Raw genomic sequence first — 27,369 nt, 5'->3', positions numbered from 1 at the left:
TAAGCACTTCACTGATTAGATAACATGAAAAGCAATAAAAATCACTAAGGAGTACTTTTTTCTTATATCTACTGAGTATAAGGTAGTGGTCTCAACAGTGGGTAATTCTGCCCTCTAGGGGCCATTTGGCACTGTCAGTAGACATTTTTGGTTGTCACAACTGGGTGAGAGTCCAGGGATACTGCTAAACATCCCACAATGCACTGGATACTCCTCGCAACAAAGAACTATAGGGCCCCCAAAATCAATAGTGTCAAGGCTGAAAAACTCTGGCATGAAAAGATTGGTTTAAACCGAGGAGGAGGGAAGGGAGATGTTTGTCTTTCTGCAGCAGACTATAAATACAGTCTCATCTGCACATTGTGTTGAGCTGAGAAAGCCAACTCAACAGAATTGACTGAAAGAGCAGGGAACGTGTATGACATGGGGCCTCTTACACCCTTGATTTCCATCCACATTTTCTGGGAAAGGACAGACAGCTCAAAGAAGGCTCTCTCTGATCTCCCAGAATGAAATGTAAGGAGAGTCACAGGGACCCACTGCTGACCTGCACCTCCTTCTGTGGTGTCCTGCCTGGCAGACCAACAATCCCAAATGGATGGCGAAAATCCACTGTTCTCCAGTCCATCTGAAACCTCACTGGCAAGAAGGAAAGCAGGGAACTAAACCCTGAGGGCCCCCTGCATGCCAAGCACTGTGCTGGGGATACCACACACACAGCATTTCATTCAACCCTCCTTCACCTTGAGAGGTAAGGATGACCTCAGGGCAACCGTGAAAAGGATCACCTGAGCCTCCCGATGCCAAGGGTAGAGGTCTGAACAGGTCTGACTCCAGATGTCCCACGACGGCACCACAGCAGGGTAGCTCCCTAGGCTGTCTTCCTCAATCTCAGGTGCGGCCTGCACAGTGAGACACTGAGCCATGGTAGAGACTCGTCCCGGCCCCCGAGCGCAGGTCTTAGCTGACAGCATCCCCTCGTCTCCGTGCCCACCACCCCTGCCAGCCCTGCTCCAGCTCCTTCTGTGTCAGGGAAGAATCACAACCCGGCGAACCAAATCCCGGTGCCCCCCAACCTCTCCAGGCGCCCGCCTACCTGCCTCAGGCCAAACGCCCCGCTCCCACCCTCTCCTCACCCCTTGTCTGACGCAGGCCAAACGCCCCGCTCCCACCCTCTCCCCACCCCTTGTCTGACGCAGCCACGCTCTTTCCAACACCTACACTTCCACTCGGCCATCCCGCCCCAACAGCCCCTTACGGTCTTCTCCCACATCATGCCAAGACTCTGCTCCAGGCACTGTGACCACAGCACCCATCTCACTGTATTTCATCCCAGCAACATTTGAGACATACTTAGACTAAAAAATATTCATTCTTTACCCTAAATTAAATGGTAGGTGGGCATCCTGTATCTTACCTGGCAACCCTAGGCCCTGCACACAGACCGGCCAACAGGGAGGAAAGGGCAGCGCCAGGAGAGGAGGGAGCAGAACACGGGGACGAGACACAAGGTGAACCGGGACGAGAACGATGGGCAGAAGCTACACAGAGAACAGCAAGAATATTAAGCCCGAACCACAGAGCTCGACAGTCAGTCCTCCACAAAACAGCCCGACCCAGAACTCCAAAGCCACTCTCCAGGGCTCTCTCCAGCAGCTGGGGTCTAGAGCAGCACGTTTCTTTCATGAAACCAGACCCCTGTGCTGGGCCCTCTGCCCGCCTCGCGCAGCTCCCTCCCACGGGCGCGTTATTCCCCCAAGTCCAGTGTCCACTGGTTGAAAACTCCCTCCTCCTTCAAAGCAATCTTGGAGGACAAGCAGCTCAAATCCCTCAAAGCCCAGCTCAGAGGACCTGGGTCACACGAAGCCCCGCCCCCAGACTGTCCCTCCAGCACCATCAACACGCCCTCAGGGCAGCCACGTGGAGGCTTCTCTGCCTCACCAGGACCGCAAGGCGCATAGAGGAGGCGCCTAGAGGAGGCGAGGCAGGGCCAGTGCCAAAGGCATCATTTAAGAACTACAAAGAGAAAGGAACCAAACAGACAGACAAAATCAGAGCTAGGATGTGAAGAGCCCAAGCCACTGCTGAAAGGACAAGCGTGTTAGAAGGAAATCCTGGAAGCGCTCTCGAGACACCTATTACCCAGTTCACAGCCTGTCATACCACATCCTGCAACTGGGGGTAGAACTTCTACTCACTTATCAGTGGCAGGATGAGGATGTAAGAGGAAAAGAGAGGAAAACCATGGCAAGCACTTCCTTCTGAGTTCCAGATGTCATGGTGCACCCATCCCTGTGAAAATGTGAGACTCACCATATAACTCAATTACACTGACTTTGCTGTTGCCAATTTAGTATCATGCTGTTTGTCTTTACTGCGTGAGTAATGTATTCCAAAGTCCAAGCACCGAACTTAATTACGTGTCAGAATTTCAATGCAATGCAACCAACAGGGTATCAAGAAAATAGAATGTGTAAAATAAATGTTTCTTCCTAATGCTTCATTCTAATTTTTAACAAGTAAAATGTCAGAACAATGTTACCTGATTTAGCAAACTCGGAGCTTCAGTAACAGGTTACTAGTAACACATTAAGAGTAATAGGGCTTCCCTGGTGGCGCACTGGTTAAGAATCCGCCTGCCAATGCAGGGGACATGGGTTCGAGCCCTGGTCCAGGAAGATCCCACATGCCACAGAGCAACTAAGCCCGTGTGCCACAACTACTGAGCCGGCACTCCAGAGCCCGCGAGCCACAACTCCTGAAGCCCGGGCGCCTAGAGCCCGTGCACTGCAACAAGAGAAGCCACCACAATGAGAAGCCCGCACACCACAACCAAGAGTAGCCCCCGCTCACTGCAACTAGAGAAAGCCCACACACAGCAACAAAGACTCAACGCAGCCAAAAATAAATAAATAAAATAAATAAATTTAAAAAAAAAAAGAGTAATGGAGACTTCCCTGGTGGTTCATTGGAAGGTGGTCCAGTGGTCCACCTTCCAATGCAGGGGATGTGGGTTGGATCCCTGGTCTGGGAACTAAGATCCCACATGCCACCGGGCAACTAAGCCCGTGGCCCCAACTAGAGAACTTGCGCACCACAGCTAGAGAGCCTGCGTGATACGAACTACAAAGCCCATGTGCTCTGGAACCTGCGCACCACAGCTAGAGAAGAGAAAACTCGCACGCCACAACTAGAGAAGCTCATGCGCAGCAACAAAAAGATCCTGCATGCGTCAACGAAGATCCCGCGTGCCGCAACTAAGACCCAACGCAGCCATAATTAATTAATTAAAAATCTTAAAAAAAAAAAAAGAATAATAGACTCTCATACAAACTGTACAGCAGCTCACCCCAAACTCAGCAGATGGGACTCTTCAGATTCTAATCCTTCAAAACTATTTCTTAGGTTTAAAATATTACCCCCAAAATTACCAAATCCTGTCTCTGAGAACACTGCTTACCTAATCTGATTTACTGCAAATGAGTAATTTAACTATTTCAGCTTTAAAAACAACCATCTGGGCTTCCCTGGTGGCTCAGTGGTTAAGAATCCGCCTGCCAATGCAGGGGACATGGGTTCGAGCCCTGGCCCGGGAAGATCCCACATGCCGTGGAGCAACTAAGCCCGTGCGCCACAACTACCGAGCCTGTGCTCTAGAGCCCATGAGCCACAACTGAGCCCGCCTGCCACAACTATTGAAGCCCACGTGCCCCTAGAGCCCATGCTCTGCAACAAGAGAAGCCACTGCAATGAGAAGCCCACGCACCGCAACGAAGAGTAGACCCCACTCGCAGCAACTAGAGAAAGTCCATGCGGAGCAACGAAGACCCAATGCAGCCATTAATTAATTAATTAATTAATTGAAAAAGAAAAAAAGACACAATGCAGGCAAAAATAAATTGAAAAAAAAAAAACAAAAAACAGGGCTTCCCTGGTGGCGCAGTGGTTGAGGGTCTGCCTGCTGATGCAGGGGACACGGGTTTGTGCCCCGGTCCAGGAGGATCCCACATGCTGCGGAGCGGCTGGGCCCGTAAGCCATGGCCACTGAGCCTGCGCATCTGGAGCCTGTGCTCTGCAACGGGAGAGGCCACAGTGAGAGGCCCGCATACCACAAAAACAAAAAAAAACAAACAACCATCCCTTCTAAGGACTTCAAAACACAAACAGATTTTTATGAGAGAGAGAAGAGCAGCATTGTTCTGGGCCATAACACTAAACACAGAGCATGGTGCCAGAAGGCAGATCTCCAACTAGCAGCCTGGGACACTGCGGCTGTGCACTCAGGAATTCACAGTCTAGTGGAAAGAACCCAGATTATTCCGGCAGAACCTGGTTCAAGTGCCAGCTCCACCACTTACTTGTTATGTGGCTCTGGGCATGTTACTCACGTCCAAACTTCAGTCCTTGCACCTCTAGGTGGAGGCTAAGAGCTCCTACACAGGACTGCTACAGGAACCACACCAAACAGCACACTGCTATCCTCGCTACATCACAGAGGTGAATTCCCCGTACCCTAACTTCTTATTTCTTCTTTCCAACTCCTCACACCACCAGCAGAAGAGAAGGGGTCTCTCTCCCCAGGACAGTCCCCAGGGCTGTTCTGCTCCACTCCATCTTCCAGACAACTAAAAACTCCACGGTCCACTGCAGGTGTGTGCCACCCCCTCTGGGGCCTAACCACTGCTGCTGTCACCCCGTGGGGTCTAACTCAGCAAGGCCTTCCTTTGCCTTCCTCATTCAGCGGGTCACTAATTGGACTTGCCCTTCCTCTGTCCCTGGTGTCCAGCCCTCTCCTCACTCGCTCCCTTGCCCAGTATGAGTCTCCCCACTGGCCTTTCATCACACCTCCTGACTGACACACATCTCTCTCTGAACCTTTCTGCATGCTTTCAATCCCTTCTATCCTTGCATCTTTCTTCTTTTTGAATTGTTGCTTTTTCGTGTGTGTGTGGTACACAGGCCTCTTACTGTTGTGGCCTCTCCCATTGCGGAGCACAGGCTCCGGACGCGCAGGCTCAGCGGCCATGGCTCACAGGCCCAGCCGCTCCACGGCATGTGGGATCCTCCCGGACCAGGGCACGAACCCGTGTCCCCTGCAACGGCAGGCAGACTCTCAACCACTGCGCCACCAGGGAAGCCCCGAATTGTTGCTTTTTTAAGATGAGATAAAGGTATTGTGGATTTTTGTAAAAGATTCTTTATTAATTAAATTAGAAAATAACAGAAAAAACTCTGGGCCTGGCTTCCCAGGTCCTCTAATCAGTCCTCTCTGCTTCCTGTTTGCCTATGACCGAGGACAGACAGCAAACTACAGTCCATGGGCCAAATCCAGCTCATCACTTGTTTTTGTACAGTCCACAAACTAAGAATATTTCTTGCATTTTTTTTTTTTTTTTTTTTTTTTTTTTTTGGCGGTACGTGGGCCTCTCACTGTTGTGGCCTCTCCCGTTGCGGAGCACAGGCTCCAGATGCACAGGCTCTGTGGCCATGGCTCACGGGCCCAGCCGCTCCACGGCATGTGGGATCTTCCCGGACCGGGGCACGAACCCGTGTCCCCTGCATCGGCAGGCAGACTCTCAACCACTGCACCACCAGGGAAGCCCTATTTCTTGCATTTTTAAATGGTTGGGGAGAAAAAAAAAAATCAAGAGTATTTTGTGACATCAAAAACTATACAAAATTCAAGTTTTCAGATCCACTAAGAAAATTTTATTGAAACACAGGTACACTCATTCATTCATGTATTTCTATGGCTACTTCTGTGCTGATTAGTTGCAACAGAGACTATATGGCCTGCAAAGTCAAAAACATTTACTACCTGGCTCTTTACAGAAAAAGCCTGTCAGTCTCTGTCTCTACTGAGACTATAATGATATGCCTTCCCCACCTCTCAGTTGACTTTGACTTTCCTCTTCTTTTCTTTTCTTTTTTTTTTTTGGCCGCGCCATAGAGTCTTAACCACTGGAGTGCCAGGGAAGTCCCTTTGTTTTTTGGGGGGTTGACTTTCATATAGAACTACAGGTGACTAAATTCCCCATCTCAGGAATGTTTTCCCCTTTTCCAAATCCTAACCATTACCAGCAGCTTATGTGGAAGCAGGTAAGCAAAACATTCCTTGTTACTATACAGATTGAGGCCTTGGCGATGCTGTCCCCGTGTATACAAGGGACGGCTGACGACCCCCTATTCACTTCCAATCTTTCACAGCGGGCTGGCAGGCTAGCAGCTAGGAAAGAGAGCATGCAATATAGGGTACTGAAAGAAATGCTCAAGGAAGCCATGGGAATAATGTGTCTGTCCTGTACCACAATGTCATCATTTACGTGTTACCAGTATAAGTGAAAGTCAAAAAGATACCAACTCAAAACAACAGAATTTCAAAAAGAAATCAGGAAGAAAAAGCTGATGAGGGGCAGAAGGGGATGAGGAGAAAACCGACAACTTAGACTCTCACCAACTGTGGTTAGTGGAAAACTGTGGAGACCCTAGCATTAAAGGGGCATGCAGCCCTCCCCCGGAGGCCAAAGCAGTCTAAGAAGGAAGGTCCCTATGAAGCTGGAACCTCAGCTCATCGGGTGTCCTGACACCCTCGAGCTGCCACGCTACATAAGGTGGTCTAACCCCAGGGATCACTACCTCCTTGCACACCATCTGGGAACAAATAAGAAGTAAGAAACCTGGAATGCACCTCTGTGACTAGTCTCAATAGGAAACCCTGACCTTTTGAAGGCAAGATGTTTTCACCTCAAATTTTTTTCAACTTTACCGAGATATAATTGATAAATAAAACTGTAACACATTTAAAATGTACATCACGGCGACTGATGTACATATACATTGTAAAAGGATTCCCACCACCTAGTTAATTAATATGTCACCGCACATATTTATCTTTTGTTCATGTGTGTGAGAAGCAGATTTTGGAAGGGTGCAGGTGCTGTCAAAGGTTAGAATCTGATCCTATTGTCCACAAGTTCCCAGGAAGAGGAAAGCTCTGAAAGACAGACCCTGGAAGACTTGCTTCTGTAGCAGAAGAGGGAGTTTGGGCTTAAAGTGTCCCCACAGCACAGCAGGGCTCTTCCAAGGGCAACAATACAGTCCTGAGCTGAAATAAATCATCTGATTTACACTGTCTGGATCCAGGAAGACAGGAGTCCCAGGTAGACTGTCCTCCTCAGAGGACCTGGTAAGGTACTGTGTGCAGTTCTAGAACCACACTGTGAGGAGAAAATCTAATAACCAGCCTGTCTCCAGTCCAGAGAGCTCTGAAAACAACTCAAGTAAGTGAGACTTTCATCTCGGTAAGTGAAAATAGTCGTTTTCAAACTTCAAAAGGTCCAGAAGGCAGGAATAGGACTAGAGAGTGAAAGTTATCAAGCGACAGATTCCGAGGCAACTAATAATCAGCGATGTCCCTACACCAACCGACCGGCCTTAAAACTGGTTGGGTCCTTCCCTCGCCGAAGGCACTCAAGCGGGGCCAGGAGGACTGCTCGTCATCAGACACCAGCTGAATGTTCGGCTCCTGCAGTAACTTCGGTTAGCTAGATACTCGGACAGTCACAACGCTTCAGCTCTCAGGGCTCCAGGTAACAGTGGTGTAACATCAACTGTTTTAAAGAGCATCACATTGAACCTACACGGGGGAATTTGCTGGGCTCACTTTCTCACTTGCCTGTTTCCTGAGGGAATCTCTTTCTCAGTGCAGCCACCAGCCACCCCCATCACCTGAAATGTCCCAAGCTCGCTTCTGACGCAGCATGGCACATATATCTAAGCTCCAGGCTCCTGACAATTTAAAAAAAAAAAAAGTATGTAGACAAAAGACAAAGAAACCAGTAACTGCTATGCAAAAAGTAATCAGCTGTTTGAGAGATAACAGGTCTTTTTCCTCTTGATCTCACTATGCTCTGAAGCTTCACCTGCAAAGATGTTCAGAGACTAAGAACCCTTCACAGAAGTCACTCTCTGGCGTCAATACAGACCCTGCTGCTGCTGACCACCCTCTCCCCACCTGAAGGACTCCCTGGCCAGACAAGGTGCAGCACCTATGCAATCACATGCGACGAGGAATGAAACAGCATAGGAACCCTGGGTGGTTATCCCTGAGGATAATGAACCTTGGGTAACAAAGTAAACACTGCGTTAGCGTTTCAGCAGAGACTCTCATACTTGCATAATAAATCCCCCTCTTAGCCTACCATCACAGGATATACTCTTCAATTTTTATTTCCTGCTTAAAAAAAATCACTACAGAAATAGTATTGGAGGGCTTCCCTGGTGGCGCAGTGGTTGAGAGTCCGCCTGCCAATGCAGAGGACACGGGTTCATGCCCCAGTCCGGGAAGATCCCACATGCCTCGGAGCAGCTGGGCCCGTGAGCCATGGCCGCTGAGCCTGCGTGTCCGGAGCCTGTGCTCCGCAACGGGAGAGGCCACAACAGTGAGAGGCCCGCATACCAAAAAAGAAAAAAAGAAAAAAAAAGAAATAGTATTGGAAAAAATTATAAATTCCAAATTCATACTTCACTGTCACTTTATTTAAAATAATGTGTATACTGCATATGTGAGAAAAACGAACCAATCAAACAAAATCATCATTCACTACTATCAAGGGCCATCCCATATTTAAAACTTGCCTGAGTGGCTTAAGGGAGAAGAGGCATGAAATTAGGAAGAGAAGAGAGGGGGCCCAGCCAAGCGCTCAGGCAAGAAAGGGTGTAGAAGGAGGAGGCAAAGAAGAGGACCTCAGTAAGACCAGGCAGGCATCAAGGTCAGTCCCCCAACCATCGTCCTATGACACCCCCACAGGCTTTGTCACTAGTTGCCTCTTCAATTCTTGGGCAGTTTTTCATACGTGCAGCCAAATGTCAGTGCAACTATAACTACCATTTACTAGGGAACCTGCCAAAGCAGCACAAAATAAATCCAGCCCTCTTTCCATGTGAAAGCTCTTCAAATATTTCAATTATAAGAGAAACAATGCCCTACATAGTCTTCTATTCTCCAGGCTAAATGGCACTGTCGTTCCTTCAACCATATGGCAAATGCATTCCAGTTGAAAGGCAGCATATTACAGTGAAAAGAACATAGGGCTTTTAGTTAGAAAACTGGGCTCAAGTCCAAGCTTGGCCCCTGGTTAACTCTGTATTCTTAACTTCGTTTCCTCACTTATAAAATTAAGGAAAATAACTACCTTAAGCTGTATGGTGAGAGGACCGTATTTAATGAAAGGTACACATGAAATGTATGCTTTTTCAGCCATGCTGCCACGGATGCTCATTAGATTCCACAGTACTAATAACCTAAACCTCATAAACCTTATGAATTAAATTAGTTTTATAAATAAAGTTTTGGAACCCAACCCAACTAAGCACATGTGTGGTGGGGGAGGACAGCGAGAAGCAAAGGCAGGAGAGGAGGTGACTAAGATCCCTGTACTGCTAGACAGCATGCTGGGTGGCATTTATATTCTACACTAGACCTTCAGAAATATTACTTTAACATAAATTTGCAGGTTGTGTTTTGTTCTGAATTTTTATAAACGAACATTAGTAACTGAATTGCCCAAAAAATTTTTCTGCAAAATAATGTTTTATTCATTAGAGTGACATTCTGATTATTAATAGATGACTAGCATTCCATCATGATGGAGCTGGTCTGGATGAGCAAGACTTTGACCTGGATGGGTAACACAAAGGGTGAATAACTAACTGTGTGTCTAAAATGTGCATTTCTAACTTCATTTCAAAGTCAAATATAAAAAACAAAATCAGAACCGAAATGCTTATTTTAACTGCATTACCACTAGGGCCAACATAGAAGGGTTAGTGCAGGCCAAAGTAGGCTACATATCAATATAAATCTGCCCTTATTGGGAGGGAATTCCCTCCAGGCCTAACCACTCTAGAGGACCCAGATTATTTTCCCTAAGCATCACCATGAATAATTTAAAGTAGGCTTTACTGGAGGGACAATCTCAATAATTCATAGGGCAATATAACAAACACAGAAAAGTTCAGGAAGAAAACAAGAGGCTTGACTGGGCCCAGAAGTTTTGCCATTTCCCCCAAAAGTACTCTCAACTGCATCCATCAGAAACCTCCAGCACATATATCTCACCTGGTTTTCGGGGAACGATGTCTATTACTTGTCAACAGAATAAGAGGATTTGGATACAATTTATAAATGTGCAAACTTTGCTACCAAGGACTCATATGTGGATCTCCTAGAACTTCATATCCACATTAACCAATTGGGTCTTTTTTTTTTCCCTTTTTTTATTTTATGAAAATGTTTCTACTTTCTCCTGCAAGATTATTAATACTAATACTGACTTAAAGTAACTTGTAACAACATTTAGGGCAATCTAGCCTTTGGTACTTCATATACACTACTCAGAAAGCCCCCACAGACTCAAACTGCAATGGTAAACCCTAGGCTATGCTACTTGTTTATTTCCTGACTTTCCACCCCTGCTCCTATTAGAAAGTAAACTCTAAGAGTGCAGGGTGTTTTGTTTGTTTTGTTCATGCTGTTGCCTCAAAGCCTAGAACAGTGCCTGATCCATAATAGCCTTTTATTATCTGCTGAATTGAATGAATAAACAGTATATTTATATTATGGAATATTACTATGAAGCCATCAATCACAATGAGTCAGAATGATACCAGCTGATTTAATGGACTTTCCAGAAGTATTAAGTGAGGAAAACAAAAGGCAGAAGTGCCAAAAATATCCCATGTTTTAAAAAGTATGCCCTGAAAACCCATACATTGATCAGGAAGTGGAGAACTTAGAACCTGACACACTGCTGGAGGGACTGCAAAATGGAGCAGCTTTGAAAAACAGTTGGTGGTTCCTCAAAAAGTTTAACATTGCTACCATATGACCCAGTGATTCCACTTCTACATATACACCTAAGAGAACAGAAAACATCTGTCCACACAAAAATTTGTACATGAATGTTCACAGCAGCATTATTCATACTATCCAAAAGTGGAATAAACCAGGGACTTCCCTAGTGGTCCAGTGGTTAAGATGCTGCACTTCCAATGCAGGGGGTGTGGGTTCAGTCCCTGGTCAGGGAACTAAAATCCCACGTGTCGTGTGGCCAAAAAATTAAAAAAAAAAAAAAAAAAAGAAAGAAAAGAAAAGTGGAATAAACTAAATGTCCATCAACTAATGAATAGATAACAAAGTATGGACTCTTATTTAGCCATAAAAGGAATGAAGTACTAATGAATGCTACAACATGGATAACCCTTGGAAACATTATGCTAAATGAAAGAAACCACACAAAAGGCCACATATTGTCTGATTCCATTTATATCCAGAACAGACAAGTCCAGAGAAAGTAGATTAGTGATCGCCAGGGGCTTGGGGGAGTGGAGAATGGGGAGTGACTGTTGCTGGGTACAAGGTTTCTTCCTAAGGTGATGAAAATGCTCTGGAATTAGAGAGTGGTGCTCAATGCACAACTCTGTGAATGTACTAAAAACCACTGAGGTGTGCAATTCAAAAAGCATGGCAACCTAAATGTCGATCAACACAGGAATGGATAAAGAAGATGTGGTACATATATACAATGGAATATTACTCAGTCATAAAAAAGAACAAAATCATTCCATTTGCAGCAACATGGATGGACCTAGAGACTGTCATACTGAGTGAAGTAAGTCAGACAGAGAAAGACAAATATTATATGATATTGCTTATATGTGGAATCTAAAAAAAGGGAACAAAATGAACTTATCTACAAAACAGAAATAGAGTTACAGATGTAGAAAACAAACTTATGGTTACCAGGGGGTCACGGGAGAGAGATAAATGGGAAGATTGGGATTGACATATACACACTACTATGTATAAAACATTGATAGATAACTAATAAGGACCTACTGTATAACACAGGGAATTCTACTCAGTACTCTGTAATAGCCTATGTGGGAGGGGAATCTGAAAAGGAGTGGATATATGTGTATATATAGCTGATTCACTTTGCTGTACACCTGAAACTAACACAACATTGTAAATCAATTGTACTCTAGGGACTTCCCTGGTGGTCCAGTGGTTAAGAATCCATCTTCCAATGCAGGGGACACAGGTTCCATCCCTGGTTGGGGAACTAAGATCTCACATGCCTCAGGGCAACTGAGCCCGCACGCCGCAACTACTGAGCCCACGCACCACAACTAGAGAGAAGCCCATGCACCACAACTAGAGAGAAGCCCGCATGCCGCAACTAAAGATCCCACGTGCCACAATTAAGACTGGATGCAGCCAAAAATAAATTAAATTAAAAAAAAAACTATACTCCAATAAAAATTTAAATAAATAAATAAATTTGACTCATTTAAGTTGGAAAAAACAAAAAGGATGAACTTTATGGTATATGAATTATACCTCAGTAAAGCTGTTATTTTTAAAAACCATACATGTTTGCAAATGAGTACATGAATGAATATATGCATACACGATTCTTGTATTCAAATGAATACATGAACGATGAAGAGTGGTATGAAAGGTTGACATTCCTGGTGGTGGAGTTCGGGGGAGGGGAGAGTGGGGTGGGGAGAGGAGACAAGTGTTGAGGCAAGAAGTAAGAGATAAACAAAAAAAGACTAAAAAATCCAAGGCTGGTGGCCTTGAGTGGCAGGGGCCGGGCAAAGTTGAATAATTACGCAATGAGGTAAGCTTGAGGAATAAAAATGAGGGGGACTTCCCTGGCGGTCCAGTGGTTAGGACTCAGCGCTTTCACTGCAGAGAGCCCAGGGTTCAATCCCTGGCCAGGGAACTAAGATCCTGCAAGCCTTGCGGCTTGCCCCCCCCCCCCAAAAAAAGGATAAAAATGAGGGAACTAGGTTTGAAAAATCCAGCAGGTAATTTGTAACAGGGCAGAGAAAACACACCTGAGTAAGTGTAATGATGTGACAGAGTTTGCAGAAATGCAGAGGCCAGATGGGGAAAAGAACAAGAACACAGGACAGAAGATTTAAGACTGACCCTAACCAGGGACTTCCCTGGCGGTCCAGTGGTTAGGACCCGGTGCTTTCACTGCTGGAGCCTGGGTTCAATCCCTGGTCAGGGAACTAAGGTCCAGCAAGCCACCAGGCCAGGGCTGGGGGGTTGGGGCGGGAGGCTGGGGGAGACTGACCCAAACCCATCAAGGTTTAAAATGTGCAAGAAGACTCAATAGCTCCTGCTCAAGAACTCTTGGGCCTGGTGGGGTAGAACAAACTATGACCAGGAGACGCTACCAGGGGAAGAAGGGAGGGGGACTCAGGACACTGGCATCTCCTACATGGCAGGACAGGGGCATCTCTCGGAAGAAAGTGTCCAGTTGTGACTGTTCTGGAAATCAGCAGCCCCAACAAACTGCTTCAGGACTTCCCACGGGACGAGGTGCCCCTAGAAAATGGCTGAGTTGGGACTTTCCCAAGAACATGAAAAGTGAGAGAGGAAGAAAGGGACAACTTTCATTTTTAACAAGTATTTCTTGACAAATCCTAACACTGCCGTCAGTTTCTTTGCCTCTTTCCCAAGCTTAATCAGGCTCTTTTTTTTTTTCTTTTGTACAAACTCAGTTCTTTTGAAAAGAAGTGTAATACAGGGCTTTTTTTTTTTCAAGAGACAAAGTATTTTTCCCCTTTAACATTTCTGTTTTCCCTGGGCTATATGTACAAGAGACGAACTTGAAATTTAATATCTTCATCTCTTAAAACTTTACCATCCAAAAACAACAACAACAACAATAAAAACCACCACCACCAAGATGGAAGGTATACAAGGGGAAAAAGGGAAACAACATGAAACAAATGCACATTCCTTCCAGAGCCCGGAACAAAGGTGATATAATAGACATCACAGACAGAGTCTCCTCCGTCAAGAAATTAGATTTTAATTAGACACTAAGACACAATTAAATGGACTTTGCAAGTTGGTGTGCATGGCTGGGAGGTATCTCAGGGATGGCGAGGTCAAGTGGACCTGTAGTGAAAAGCTCCTCAGGGACAGGGACTAAGTGACCCACTTCCTCAGGACCCATGCCTAACAAACTACTCACCCAGCAGATGCAACGACACGCACCCCACTCTGCACTGTGGTGTCCCAGCTGGTGGAGAAGAGCAGACAAAACCAGAGAGCCAAATCCTAACTGGACAGGGTGCTTGGACAAGCCTGCAGGAGACAGGATAAGGGATGCCTTTCAGGCCAGGTCCTACCTGAGCTGAGTTTTGAAGGATGAAGTGAGAGAAAAGCTTTCCAGCAGAGGAGACTGGAGAGAGTTCCAAGGACCAAGAGCTCAACGAAGCACCTAAAAGGAGGTGGGGGCAGGACGAGAGTGGCGGCCAGAGCCCAGTGACACCAGGCTAAGGATCGGTAGATCTGATTGTAAAGATAGTGGGAGCCATTGAAGGATTTTAAATTGTGCAGCGAGCAGGGCAGTAACCGTGAACAGATTAACATTTTAGAAAGAAAGGCAGGGGCAAACCTCAGGATTTAACCAAAAAATAAAGACAAGAACTACAATGAAGATGTGCAAAAAGGTCAGGGAAAGCACTTAACAGATCTGCATTCTCTTCTTCTGGACAAATGTCCTTTACAGAGTTTCCATGTTATCCTTTGAAAATGGAGAACTCAGGTGGGTGAGAGCAGTCAGTCCTCCCAATGTGAACATGAGTATTTGAAGAATTAAAGATTGCATTATTAATTTTAATTTGAGACACTTTTAAAATGTATGCTTGATACACATTATATACTGTAGTTTTGTAAGTACAAAAGAAAATTTACAATAACTCTAAATCTAAATCTAGTAAGATTTTTTAAATCTTTACAAATTTTTAAGATTTCACAGACACAATGGTCATCTGTTACATTCACTTTGGAACTGGACAGGGTGCTGGACAGCCACTTCTCCCCTCAGCATATCTGAAATATAATCTGTAAGCCTAATTTCTTGATGGTCATGGTGTTCCACAGCAAAAGACTGGGGTCACAATACTAAAAAGTTTCGGAGCTGACAGAGAATCCCCACAGGGGTTCTTTACCTCGGCAGCCAGTCTATTCAATACTAACAATTCCAACCACCAGGAGGAATTTCCCTGCCTAGGCTTATACACACACAAAAATATCCTGACATTTTACATCTGGTAGGAAAGGATGATCAGAAGTGTCTTTAATACCAAGCAAATTCAACAGAGCCTTCTTAGTTGCCTGTGGATTGGGACAAATGACCACAAAGTAACTCATATTTACTCTTAAAAAGTAATCTATACTTTAATCTTAGCAGCAAAAGCCCCAGGAACATTTTCACTAAACTCCCTTACTACAACAGCAAAACAATAGATTCTAAGTTCTCTTTATTTCTAAAAATACCTCATTGTGATAAGAAAACCAACCTGTAGTTGCCATTTATTACAATCTCATTTAGCACCATTTACTATCACCATCATGTCACAGAAGATGCTTTAATTTTAGTATCAAGAAAATGACATTTTTTAGAAAGGGAAGTCCTAGTTGAATAAATTTAGTTTTATGAAAAACTGCCTATATTGTCCTCGTTTTTCTTAATACACTGAAGCCCACTCAACAGTTCATTTCAGGGGCCTGACCAAGAGTCTCCGAGATTGGTTCTCACCAGCCTTACAACACCACCTGGTCTTTGACGAAGGACCACAATGTCATGGAACTGGTGAGAAGGCCCAGTTCTACCCCTGGCTGAAGAGGACTAAGTAGGCAAAGATCCATTAAACATTAAAATTGGCAACTCAAGCTCCTTTCCATCTCCACCCCCAACCCCCACACTTTACAGATGGGGAAATGAAGGCCAGAAAGGAAAACCGACTTGCCCAAAGCCATAAAGCCAAGAAATTTAACTCACCTACTGACACCCTGCCACTGTTCCTCTACTGAGGTGGAGAGTTTGCGTAATGACTATGGACAAGTTAGCCATGTGATTTAAATATGTATATGGTTATACAGCAAGTCTTAATGTATTATGAAAACCCATCCCTAATAATAATTTTGAACCAAAGCAATACTATCATCTGAGTCATCTGAAATATAAGATGTACTTTATGGAGTCAGTTATAAAGAGAACCTCTGCTTCAGAGAAATCCCGTCTCAAGAGGACACACTGCAGATACACAACCCCAAAAGTTCAAGTTTAAAACAGAAATTTTGATACAAACCTCACCTTAACCAATACTGCTATAATCACTTCCCATTCACTATGATGCTGAACTGCACACTTAGATATGTGGACTGTTGCCAAGGTGCAGAGTGATAAAGCTTTTCTATGGCACTATATTCACTTTCTTTTCTTTTTAAAAAAAATTTATTTATTTTATTTATTTATTTTTGGCTGTGTTGGGTCATTGTTGCTGCGCGTGGGCTTTCTCTAGTTGTGGTGCGCGGGCTTCTCACTGCGGTGGCTTCTCTTGTTGCAGAGCACAGGATCTAGGTGCACGGGTTTCAGTAGTTGTGGCTCGCGAGCTCTAGAGCACAGGCTCAGTAGTTGTGGCACACGGGCTTAGTTGCTCTGCGGCACGTGGGATTTTCCCGGACCAGAGCTCGAACCCATATCCCCTGCATTGGCAGGCAGATTCTTAACCACTGCGCCACCAGGGAACCCCTCACTTTCTTACTGAAAATGAATGTCAAGAAAATCCCTACATACGTAGAGTATGCACAGGCAACTAAAAAGCATTCTCCAGCTATCTCAAGATGCTTGGTGCACACTCATTCAACGGAGAAAAGGAGACTGGTTTCAAGAGAAAAAAATTACTGAATCAGCTATCTCTTTATAGAAAAAAATCTTACCTAGATCAATACCTTACTTCTCCTTACCCTTCTGCATCGATGTGTCTATTTGATAACCTACCCATATTATAGTGACGTCTGCTGGTATCTACCAAGCCCCAGGCTCTGATTGCATCTCAAGATGCAGCCCCCGGGGTGAAAGCAAACATTTTTTAGTCTCTCGCATCTGCTGCAAACTTACAAGACATTATCAATGGCTGAAGATGATTTTTTTTTTTTAATACAACACAGACATTTCCCCCTGTGATCAATACAGGACGGCGAATTTATGGGAATTTTCCCTGGGTCCTCCCGTGCTTGCCCGCGAATTACCAAGGGCATTAACAAATCAAGATTCTTTGCGCTTGAATGATCACAGGAGTTACTTCGTTTTGTAAATGGGCCGAAACTGAGTGGAAACTTTCTTTTCCGGTCATCTCCAGGGGAGCTGCCCAGAAACGAACTCTGATGTCTTAAACGTAACCACTGAAGCCATACAATGACCACACTGCGGGAAAGGCAGAATTTCCTCGGCAGAACACAAGATTATTCACATCCAACCTGATGCAATTAACCAGGTCTGGAGAAAAAAGGATACTCCTCCTGCTCCGGGCTGACCCCGCCGGCGGAGCTGGGAGCGGGTGGGGGCGCGGCCCGGCGGAAGCAGAGCCCGCAGGAGGCCCGGGTCGGCCGCCCGCCGCATCCTCGGGCCCGGGGATGGAGGCCGGGGACTAAAGGACTGGGGGCCAGGGGCTATGGGGCGGCGGCCCCAGCCTCTCCTGGCGCGCGAGAAGAGGAGACCGGTGGGCGCGGGCGCAGAACCAGCCAGGCCCCAAGCAGCCGGGACGCCCGCCGGCCGGGGTCGCGGCTTCGGCTGCCCGGGGGCCCGCGAGGGGATGGCGCAGGCGCGCGCCAGGCGGGGGGCCCGGGAGGGGACGGCGCAGGCGCGGGCCGCCGGGGTCTGCGGGGCCGCCGGGGCCTGGCCGCGCGGGCGGCGCTGAGGAGAGGGACGCTCCCACCGCGCACACTCAGGGCACCCGGCCCCGGCTCTTACCGCGCAGCGCCGCCTCGCTTGCTCGCTGGCTCCGGGCTGGGGCCGGGCGGCGAGCTCGCCCGGTGGCGCGGCCCGAATCCGTTGAGTCCGGCCTCAGGGCAGCAGCCAACCCCGCGGCGCCGTTCGCCCGACCCGCCCAGCCTCCCTCGCGGCCCACGCCCCCAGCCCGCCCCTTGTCCGTCCCACACGGCCGCCGAAGACTGCGCAGGCGCGGCGCAGGCCCCGCCCACATCCGCCCCCGCGCAGGCGTCTGCGGCACCGCCCACTCGGCTCGCCTCCCTCTCGGCTCTGGATCGCGCAGGCGCCATACCATCCGGCCGGCCACAGAAATGCCTCAGGCAGGCAGTGCACATGCGTGAGGCTTCCTGCTCGCGCTGGCTGGCGGATGCTCCTGGAGGATGCACTGGGCACTGCCGAGTGATGTGTTAACGCTCCATCATCCCAAAGGCTCGGCTTAGCCCAGAGGTCCACGATTCATGCTCGGCTTAGCCAAGAGGTCCAACATTCAGGGACGTATCTATAGCGTGCCAAGGACGGCGCTGGGCTTGAGCTAGACAGTGGTGGGAAAACGCAGAAGCCCTGCCCTCCCGGTACTCCCTGGAGATTTGGGGGGAGATGGGATGCAGGTTTTAAAAAAAAGCACAACTTTTTTTTTTTAATTAATGAATTAATTAATTTTTGTCTGCATTTGGTCTTCGTTGCCCCGCGCGGGCTTTCTCTAGTTGTGGCGAGTGGGGGCTACTCTTCATTGCAGTGCGTGGGCTTCTCATTGTGGTGGCTTCTCTTGTGGAGAACGGGCTCTAGGTGCGCAAGCTTTAGTAGTTGTGGCACGTGGGCGCAGTAGTTGTGGCTCGCGGGCTCAGTAGTTATGGCTCGCGGGCTCTAGAGCACAGGCTCAGTAGTTGTAGCGCACAGGCTTAGTTGCTCCGTGGCACGTGGGATCTTCCTGGACCAGAGCTGGAACCCGTGTCCCCTGCATTGGCAGGCGGATTCTTAACCACTGCGCCACGAGCGAAGCCCCAACATTTCTTTATTGGTCCTAAGTCTAGACAGAATTCCTTTTTCTTCCTGTGTCATTTTTACTGAGTTATATTTTTGCAGGAAAGTGTCTTTTGTTAATGTTTTACAAATCATTGGCATAACGTTGTTCATGTAATTCTCTGATGGTTTTTGTTATAATCATTGTTTCTTTTTGTTTCTCAATAAATTTCTAATACATTTACATATTTCAAAATTCAGAAAGCACCTTCTCAACCCTGTCTCCATTGCTGTAGTGCCTCTTCCCAGCTGCAGCTAAATGTATTCAGTTTCTTGATAAAAATATTTTTTGAATATAAACAAATATCCAAAATAAACAGATTGGTTCTTTAGCTTCCTTTTTTTGTTTTTTTTACACAAATGGTAGTCTACTATACATAATGATCTGTACCTTTCTTTTTAAAACCGGAATAGCCATGATGGTTTAATAGTCTGGAGATAATCAACCATTCAGCATTTGTGTAGGACTTAGGTCATGGTCCTCATCACCAGACAGCCTGCGTTTGAATCCTGGCTTCATCAGTTACTAACCATTTGTCTTTGCATTTCAGTTTCTTCATCTACAAAATGGGAGCTGTTATGGGTTGGGGGGATTAAGTGGGATAATGCATGAAGGGAGCTTAGCATGATGCCCAGCACCCAGTAAACACCTGGTGACTGTGAAGGGCATTCATGTTGCATCTGTTTCAGCATTTACAGTTCAAACAGGACTCAACATCATTTAGATCTTCACGCCAGCCCTGTAAGAACTGCATGGAGGACAAGAGATAATTTTTTTATATTAAAGTACACAAAATAAATATACAACTCAATGAAATACACAAAAGTGAAGGTCAAGAAAAAGAACTTGAGCAGTTTGCCAAGTCCCTCCTCTCCCCTGCCAACACTACATCCTCCCCAAATGTAACCACATTCTGACATCTAACTCAGGATGAATATGGGCTGATTTTGAACTTTAAATAAATGGAATTGTATTGTATTGATTTCCTAGGGCTGCTGTAACAAATTACCACAACCTTGGTGGCTTAAACCAAAAGAAATGTATCATCTCACAGTTCTAGAAGCTGGAAGTCCAACATCTAGGTGTCAGCATCTCTGAGTCTCCTCAGAAGGCCCTGGGGGAGGATCCATCCCTTGCCTCTTCTGCCTTCTGCCAGCATTTTTTTTTTTTAATTTTTAAATTTATTATTTATTTATTTTTGGCTGCATTGTGTCCCCGTTGCTGCGCGCGGGCTTTCTCCAGCTACGGCTTGTGGGCTGTAGGCACGTGGGCTTCAGTAGTTGTGGCGCACGGGCTTCAGTAGTTGTGGCGCACGGGCTTCGTTGCTCCGCGGCATGTGGGATCTTCCCAGACAGGGCTCGAACCCGTGTCCCCTGCATTAGCAGGCGGATTCCCAACCACTGCGCCACCAGGGAAGCCCTGCCTGCATTTCTTGATGTTCTTTTGCTTGTGGCTGCATCATTCTGATCTCTGCCTTGGTCTATGGCCTTCTCTGTGTTTGTGTGAAATCTCCCTTTGATTCTTATATAAGGACACTCATGATGGTGTTTAGGGCCCACCTGGATAATCCAGAATAACCCCCCCATCTCATGATCCTTAATTTATCACATCTTCAAAGACCCTCTTTCCAAATAAGGTAACATTTATAGGTCCCAGGGAAAGACTGGATATCTTTAGGGGGCATTATTCAGCCTACAGCAAGTATCTTTTTGTGTCTACCCTCTTTCACGCAACATGAATTCTGTGAGATTCATCCATCTTGTTGCATGCACCTGTGGCATGCAAAATGAATATCATTTTGGTTGCTGTGTGATATTGAACTGTATGAATTTACCATTCCATGGTTTATCCATTCTATTGATGGACATTTGGGTTGTCTCCAGTTGTGAGCTATTTGTGGAATGAAAATTGGATTAAGCAAAAAAAGATTCCTGGAGTCTCCAATGGGAAGCTATATGCATCCTTGGTACACACCGTTCTAGGTTATCTGATTCTGATTCTGCGGAGGCGGGGGGGGGGGGGGGGGGGGGGGAGACTTTGGACTTTATATTGTCTTTGAGCTCTTTTGCAATATTGTAGAAAATTGACAGCAATGCGAATAATTCTTGTCCAAGGACAACCCTCCCCCACAGTGGAAGAACCAGTTTTGCCTCCAAGTTCATTTCAATATTTCTGTTCTATATATGTGTCTGACCTTGGAGTTCTCCTTTGAACTGACGGTAACACCTTACTGGTTCCCTCATTTAATGAATGAGTTAAGTAAACTCTTTGATATATGTTTATTTTATATTTGTATAAGAGTCATGATTTTACCTTTTAAAAACATTACCCTTTAACATTAAGAATAAAGTTCCTATGAACGTCTTTATACACAGCGAAGTACTTTTAATGAACCAAAACTACTAACCTAGATTTTCTGCCATTGAAATTCCAAAGCAAAAGCGCCATTTTCCACCAAGCAGGAGGCTACTGACGTTTCCTGAGTAGGAACCAGGTCTGCTGAACCGCACCTGTGCAGGGTTGGGTGGGTGGGTGGGTGGGAGAGGGTACAAAGATGGTTCTGACCAGGTCCCTAGCCTCTGAGAGCCTTCTCTGCCTGGGACAGCAGTGTAACCTGGTCCTGAATCAGGTGAGATGCTGCTAAGGTGTCCTGGATGGATCAGCAGGATTCTGGGAGGAGGTGGCATTTGAGGAGGATTTGAGGCAGAGAGAGCCTCCCCCACTAGACCTCGGAACTGGGCTTCTATAATGTGCACAGGGGCCGGTCACTGCAGCTTTAGGACAGGGAAGTGACATGTTGTGAGATCTTCTTTAGGAAGACTGCCCTCATGGCACATGCAGGGTGGAGAGAGCGACCCTGAGAGTCAGGACACCTGGGGAGGCTGGAGGCCTGGCATGGCGATGGGGCCAGAGGAGAGGACATAGATCAGAGGGTGGGGTGCACGGAACTGTCCAGACTTCACCCCAGTGTGTGGCTGGGCCTCAGCGCTGGGTGGTCCCATCAGCCTTACCACACCTTGGTCCCTTCTCCTCGGCTTGCCAGGACGGGAGGGGCAGAAAGAGCAGGCAATTTGGGCAGCTGCAGGCCAGGAGCAAGAAGCGAGCTGGCGAGGTGCCCAGAGCATTTATCACTGTGTGAGCCCCTCCCAGGGCCCAGCCTCCACGGCCCACGACCACCAAGTGGCAGGATTTGGGACACTGTGATGATCAGCCTCAGAGGCTGACACTTCCCCCCCAGGTCAGGCCCCGCCAGCCCTGCAGTGCTGGGGTCTCATCACCACTGAGATGGGTGGGGCGCTGCAGCCTGGAACCCCCTTGAGCTCTGTGCCTCTGGTTTCGTGGTGACCCCCTCAGCTCACCCTGACACTCACCCCCGACACTGACTGTTCCACTCGGGCCCAGCTGCTCTGTCTGCACCACAGCTGGAGGAGCCAAACAGGCAGGGACCGCAGGCCAAGTTTTAATCAGAAAACAACTGTCCCCAGCCATTAGCAAATCATCAGCTCCGAGTGCCAGGACATCAGCTTGGGATTCTTGACATGCCTCTCTTGGAGCCAGGGGTGCGCCGAGTCCCAGGAGACGTTCAGCTGTCAGCTGAGCAAAGATGTGTCTGCAGACAGAGATGGGCTGCTTGCCCTGAGAGGGACTCAGTTACCCAGCAACCATGGTGTGAACCCCAGGAGACTCCTTGGGATGCCCAGCTGGCTTGCAGGTGATCCAGAAGAGACACAGGAAGGACACCAACTCAGGACAGGTGTCCCCCCTTCCTCACAGCCCACAGAGATCAGAGATCATGAAACCCTCTTGTTTCACAGTCAGAGAAACTGATGCCAGCAAGAAGGGAACCCATGTACCAAGTCCGCTGGTCTCTGGACTTGAGCCCGAACTCTGGCCGGGACAGCTGTGTGACCTTGAGTATGGCCCTCAAATTCTCTGTACTTCCAGTTCTTTTGTGAACAATGGCAATTCTCCCACACCAGTCAGGGATGCTGGGGAACTAAATAATAGGTCCCCACCCCACCCCAATATGTGCCCCTCTGGACACCATGCTTCTCTGCACATGGCAATCACACGGCTAGTAAACGGTAATGTCTATGGCCTCAGAGACTGTAAGCGTCCCAAGGGCAGGTCCTGGCATGTGGCAAGGGCTCTGGAAATGCTTCCTCTGTCATCTCTCAGCTCTAGGTCCCCATCCACAGAAAGCAGTCACCCTTGTGCAGCCTCCTGTTTCAGCTCCATGGGGACCTCAGGAAACAACAGCATATCGTGGTGCGGACACGGAAGACAAGGGAAGATGAGCTGGATAAAGGGATTCCGCCCAAACGTGCCTGAGGCTTAAACAGCGCTCCTCAGCCTGTGTGTGCCCCTTCCCAGTGTCAGAGTGAGCAAGTCCCGATTTTACAGGTGAGGAGGGAGTTCCCTGGCAATCTCACACTTTCACTGCTGTGGGCCTGGCCGGGAACTAGATCCCACAAGCTGCGCGGTGTGGCCAAAAAAAAAATTACAAGTGAGGCTCTGGGAGCTGCATGAGTTGCCCAAGCCTTGGCCTCTGGACCCTGGGCCCTCTCCCTCAGCCGCTGGTGCCCCCCGCCTTGCAAACTAGTCCCCCGAGAATCCTGCACACACCCCAAGGCTCCAAACATGCCCACGTCTCCTCTTTGAGAATCAAGAATCATCTTCAGGACTCACAGCCCCCCACCCTTCTTTTTTTGGCCAGCACCCAGGTGGTGGCTGTGGTTGGGTCACCAGGGGAGCCACGGGCCAAGTGTGAACTGGAAGAGATTCCAGTTGACTTGAGGAGGGGGGCGGAAAGAAGTCGGTGTGCAGACTGAGCCCTTGGTGACCTGGCTGAACTGGCCAGAGGCCCTGAGAAGGCCTGTCTTGGGACGTGTGGCCTGTGAGGTCCAGCCGGGCACTTGGTGCATCTCATTTGGGGACACGCAGAGGAGCAGCATCGGTCCCCCAGAATGTGCTCATCCATGAGGTTCACTGGTGTGGCCTGGACAAGGAGGGTGATAGCCCCCTGCCCTCAGTGTGATCAGTCAACAACCCTGGGACCCTTTAAGAGGGTTGTTAACCCGGAGCAGCATGGGGAGGACTCGAGTTCCACGCTTGGGTCCACATCCAGGCGTAAGAATAGCCAAAGGCCACTGTATTAGTGGACTCAGGCCGCCATAACAATAAATCACAGACCAGGGGCTTAAACAGACATTAATTTTTCTCAAGGTCAATGTGCCATGCGGGTTGGTTCCTCCTGAGGCCTCTACTGCAGCTGAGCCCCTTCTCTCCGTGTCCTCATGCGGCCTTTCCTCTGTGAGAAGTGGAGAGAGATCACTGGTGCTCTTCCTTTTTTTTTTTCTTTTCAGCCAGCCGTGCTGCGTGGCTTGTGGGATCTTAGGTCCCCGACCCAGGGCCCTCGGCAGTGAAAGCACAGAGTCCTAACCACTGGACCACCAGGAAGTCCCTCTCTTCCCCTTCTTATAAGGCCACCAGTCATATCAGATTAGGGCTCCACCCTTATGACCTCATTTAACCTTAATTACCTTCCTAAAAGGTAATCTCTGAACACGGTCACACTGGGTGTTAGGGCTTCAACATGTGAATTTTAGGGACACAATTCAGTTCATAACTACCATGGAGCAGTGGAGTCTAGAAAACTCTGGGGGCCAGAAAGGAGCACAAGGAGGGTGTGGACAATTCCAGCTGGTGGAGGAGGAATTTACTACCCTCTAGTACCCCAGCATGGCAACACCTGGAGGCAGGGTTAGCATGAGATGGCTTGGGTGGGCCGAGACGCAGGGGCTAGAGGCCAGCCTGCTGGGGTGGACAGGCTCCTGCAGATGCTGCCCACTGAGCAGGAGTCCCAGGAGTCTCTTCCTGGCCGTCGCCAGATGAAAGGGCCCTGCTTGGGAAATGCAGATCAGGAGTGCTTATCTAATGAAGAACACAGACAAAAGTCACAGATGCCGTAGCCTGTTCCAACTAACTTCTGATCGCCACCCCGACACTGGAAACGTTATTTTCAGAAAATAGAAGAAACAGCAGCCATTCCCCTCTCCCCATTGCTTCTCCCTCCTTCTGGCCCAGTGGCAGTGGGGAGGCTGGGCTTATGGGGGTTAGGGAGCCCCAGAGGGAACCAGGGCAGTGCCACCCAGCAAGGCAGTTTTTAAGTGGTGGTTTTATTTAAACAAGCAGCTGCAGCATCTGTTTCCCTCTGCATGAGGCCCGGTTTCCCACGCTGGCCCTGGGGCCAGGCCTTGGGCTTGGGAGGCCCACCCCCAGGGGTCATTCAAGCCCTCGAGCCCCGGGGAAGCCCCACGTCTGTGGCAGCCACCATCCTGGTGCCCCCTCTTCCCGGGGCTGCTCAGCTGGCAGTGGCTCAGGACCTGAGCCCACGTAGACCATGCTCCTCAGGGCCCTTTCTCGGCCAGAATCCCATTTGAACCTCCCCATCCCCAGCTGCTGGGCTCATTTCCACCAAGTGACTGAAAACCCCAAGAGAGAGTTTCTGGTCAGGTCTGCCAGGTTCCACCTACAGGAGGGGGACGGAAAGGAGCCGGTGTGTGGACTGAGCCCTTGGTGACTTGGCAGAATTGGCCAGAGGCCCTGAGAAGGCCCGTCTTGGGACACGTGGCCTATGAGGTCCGGCCAGGCACTTGGTGCATCTCATCTGGTGACATGCAGAGGAGCAGCCTCGGTCCCCCAAGCAGCTGGTTTCCTTCCCAACCCAGACACACCTGAGAGACGCAGCAGGGCTCCATCTTCCAGGAAACCGTTTACGTGCTACCTGTCTGTCATGCCGTCTGGCTTCCCACCCTGGGAGAGCTGGGGTGACGCAGGGCTCTCTCCCCTGGTCTGACAGCTCTCTCACCCAGAGGTGACTCTCAGGACCGATCCTGCCCATTGACCCACGGCAGCTGCTCTGGGAGGCCATTTGGGCCTCTTCAAGAGCTGGTGTGTCTGTCGCCCCCTCACTTTTTCTGTTTATTTTTCCGGAGCTGTTTGTGACAGCTCATCATTAGCTTCATCATAGAAATGCTTCCGTTTAAGGCAACTGGGCATCCTTTTTTGTGGGGACAGGTATACAAGCTCTTCTGGGATTTCTACACAAAATCCTGCCCTCCTTCATCTGCCCAGGGTATGTGTGTGACGCTGGGCCTCGGCGCAGGGCCTGCTCAGCTGGCCATGTCCAGTCCAGCAGAAAGGGAGCCAGCCTATAGGGATCAAGACACCAAGATCCCAGCCTCTGTTCTTCAACCAACTCTGGGACACCGGGTGTGTGGGGAGGCCTTTGCGCACCTGTTTACCCACCTACCAAGTAAAGGGATTGGATTAAGAGGCCTCTGAGGGTCTTTGAGGTGTAAGACCTCAAATTCCACAGCAGTGAACGGTCTTGCTCCCTGGGCCATGTCACTGGCCTGGGCTTGGCTGGACACAGCCCCTGCTCTCAGGAACGTGGGGACAGTCAGCTTGCCCCCCAAATCAACTCCTAGTAAGAGATGCAATGGCGCTTTTGCTTTTTTTGGAACAGATTTTCCAATAGGAAGGTAGGGATAGAGAGAGCTAAGTAGCCTTTTAGGGGCCAAATACTTGGAGGAGGGCCAGTGGCAGCCCTTTCCTTATCAGCAGGTGTCAGGTGGGCAGATGGCATGGTGTACATGAAGACCCTGGGGGAGCCTCGGGGTGATGGCCGACAGGCACCGAGCACGGCAATTGGGGTCCGAGTGGGTGTGGCCCTAGCTCGTCCTAAGCTGCATCAGCAGAGCCCACCTTGCACACCCCTCTCCACCCGGGCGTGGCTTCCCTGTAAGCTGGGTGGCTTTTTCTGTGGGCAAGGCTGGTGATGGCTAAGAGTGACCCATGTCCCGTCTGCTGGCAACAGAAAGGCCACACCTGGCAGCACCACCGGAAACCACAGAGGCTGAGGGGCTCGTGCAGGGCTAGGCTCTGTGGGGCTGGAGCCCTCCCTGCCCCCGGGCTTGGCACGGCTGGTGTCCCCTCTGCCGTTCGTCCCAAACCAGACGGCCCCATGCTCAGCGGGGCGACTGCCTGTGGGCAAGTGGGCGGCCTGGGCTGTCCCCAGCAGTGCCCACTACCCTCAGGGAGGCCTCCTGGACACCCACCTCTCCACACCACCTGCTTCTTCTTCCAGCTCCATTGCCCACCCTCAGCCCCAACCCAGTGGCTCCGGGGATGCTCCCAGAGGCTCTGATCACGGTGTTTCTTTCTACTGCAGCCATCACCACTGACACAAGTCGTCTCGGGGAACTTTAATGAAAGTGGCAGCTGTCCTTTCCCCTGTGGTGGTACAGACACGGCCGAGCTCAAACTCAGACATGTGGCTGCGGAGAGACTGCCTGCCACCTGCAGCCCGAGGCTGGGCTGCCCTCTGCTCAGGCTCCAGACCCAGACCTAGGGCCCAGACGGCAAGGCATCACTTCTCGTTGCCAAGTCCAGCGGCTGAGCCTTGTGGAAGGT

At 48.7% G+C, this 27,369-nt stretch overlaps 1 protein-coding gene across 4 annotated transcripts in view; it reads right to left on the bottom strand.

Annotated features, from left to right (window-relative positions):
• Positions 1–17,997, bottom strand: part of SPECC1L (sperm antigen with calponin homology and coiled-coil domains 1 like) — a 121,416-nt gene extending 103,419 nt beyond the window's left edge. Inside the window, exons 1-2 of one of the 4 annotated variants that reach the window (XM_033837288.2) lie at positions 17,853–17,981; positions 14,064–14,176 (exon numbers count right to left, since the gene is read on the bottom strand). The gene's annotated coding sequence lies outside the window, so the exon portion shown is untranslated. Of the gene's footprint in view, positions 1–788; positions 951–14,063; positions 14,177–17,852 lie in introns of those variants that run through there. The other 3 variants (XM_033837287.2, XM_033837292.2, XM_033837290.2) reach the window with 3 other exon arrangements.
• Positions 17,998–27,369: the final 9,372 nt, after the last annotated feature.

The sequence above is a fragment of the Tursiops truncatus genome, chromosome 13 (assembly GCF_011762595.2).
Source record: "Tursiops truncatus isolate mTurTru1 chromosome 13, mTurTru1.mat.Y, whole genome shotgun sequence".
In the NCBI taxonomy this organism is placed as follows: domain Eukaryota; kingdom Metazoa; phylum Chordata; class Mammalia; order Artiodactyla; family Delphinidae; genus Tursiops; species Tursiops truncatus.
This window is presented reverse-complemented; position numbering and strand designations above follow the sequence as displayed.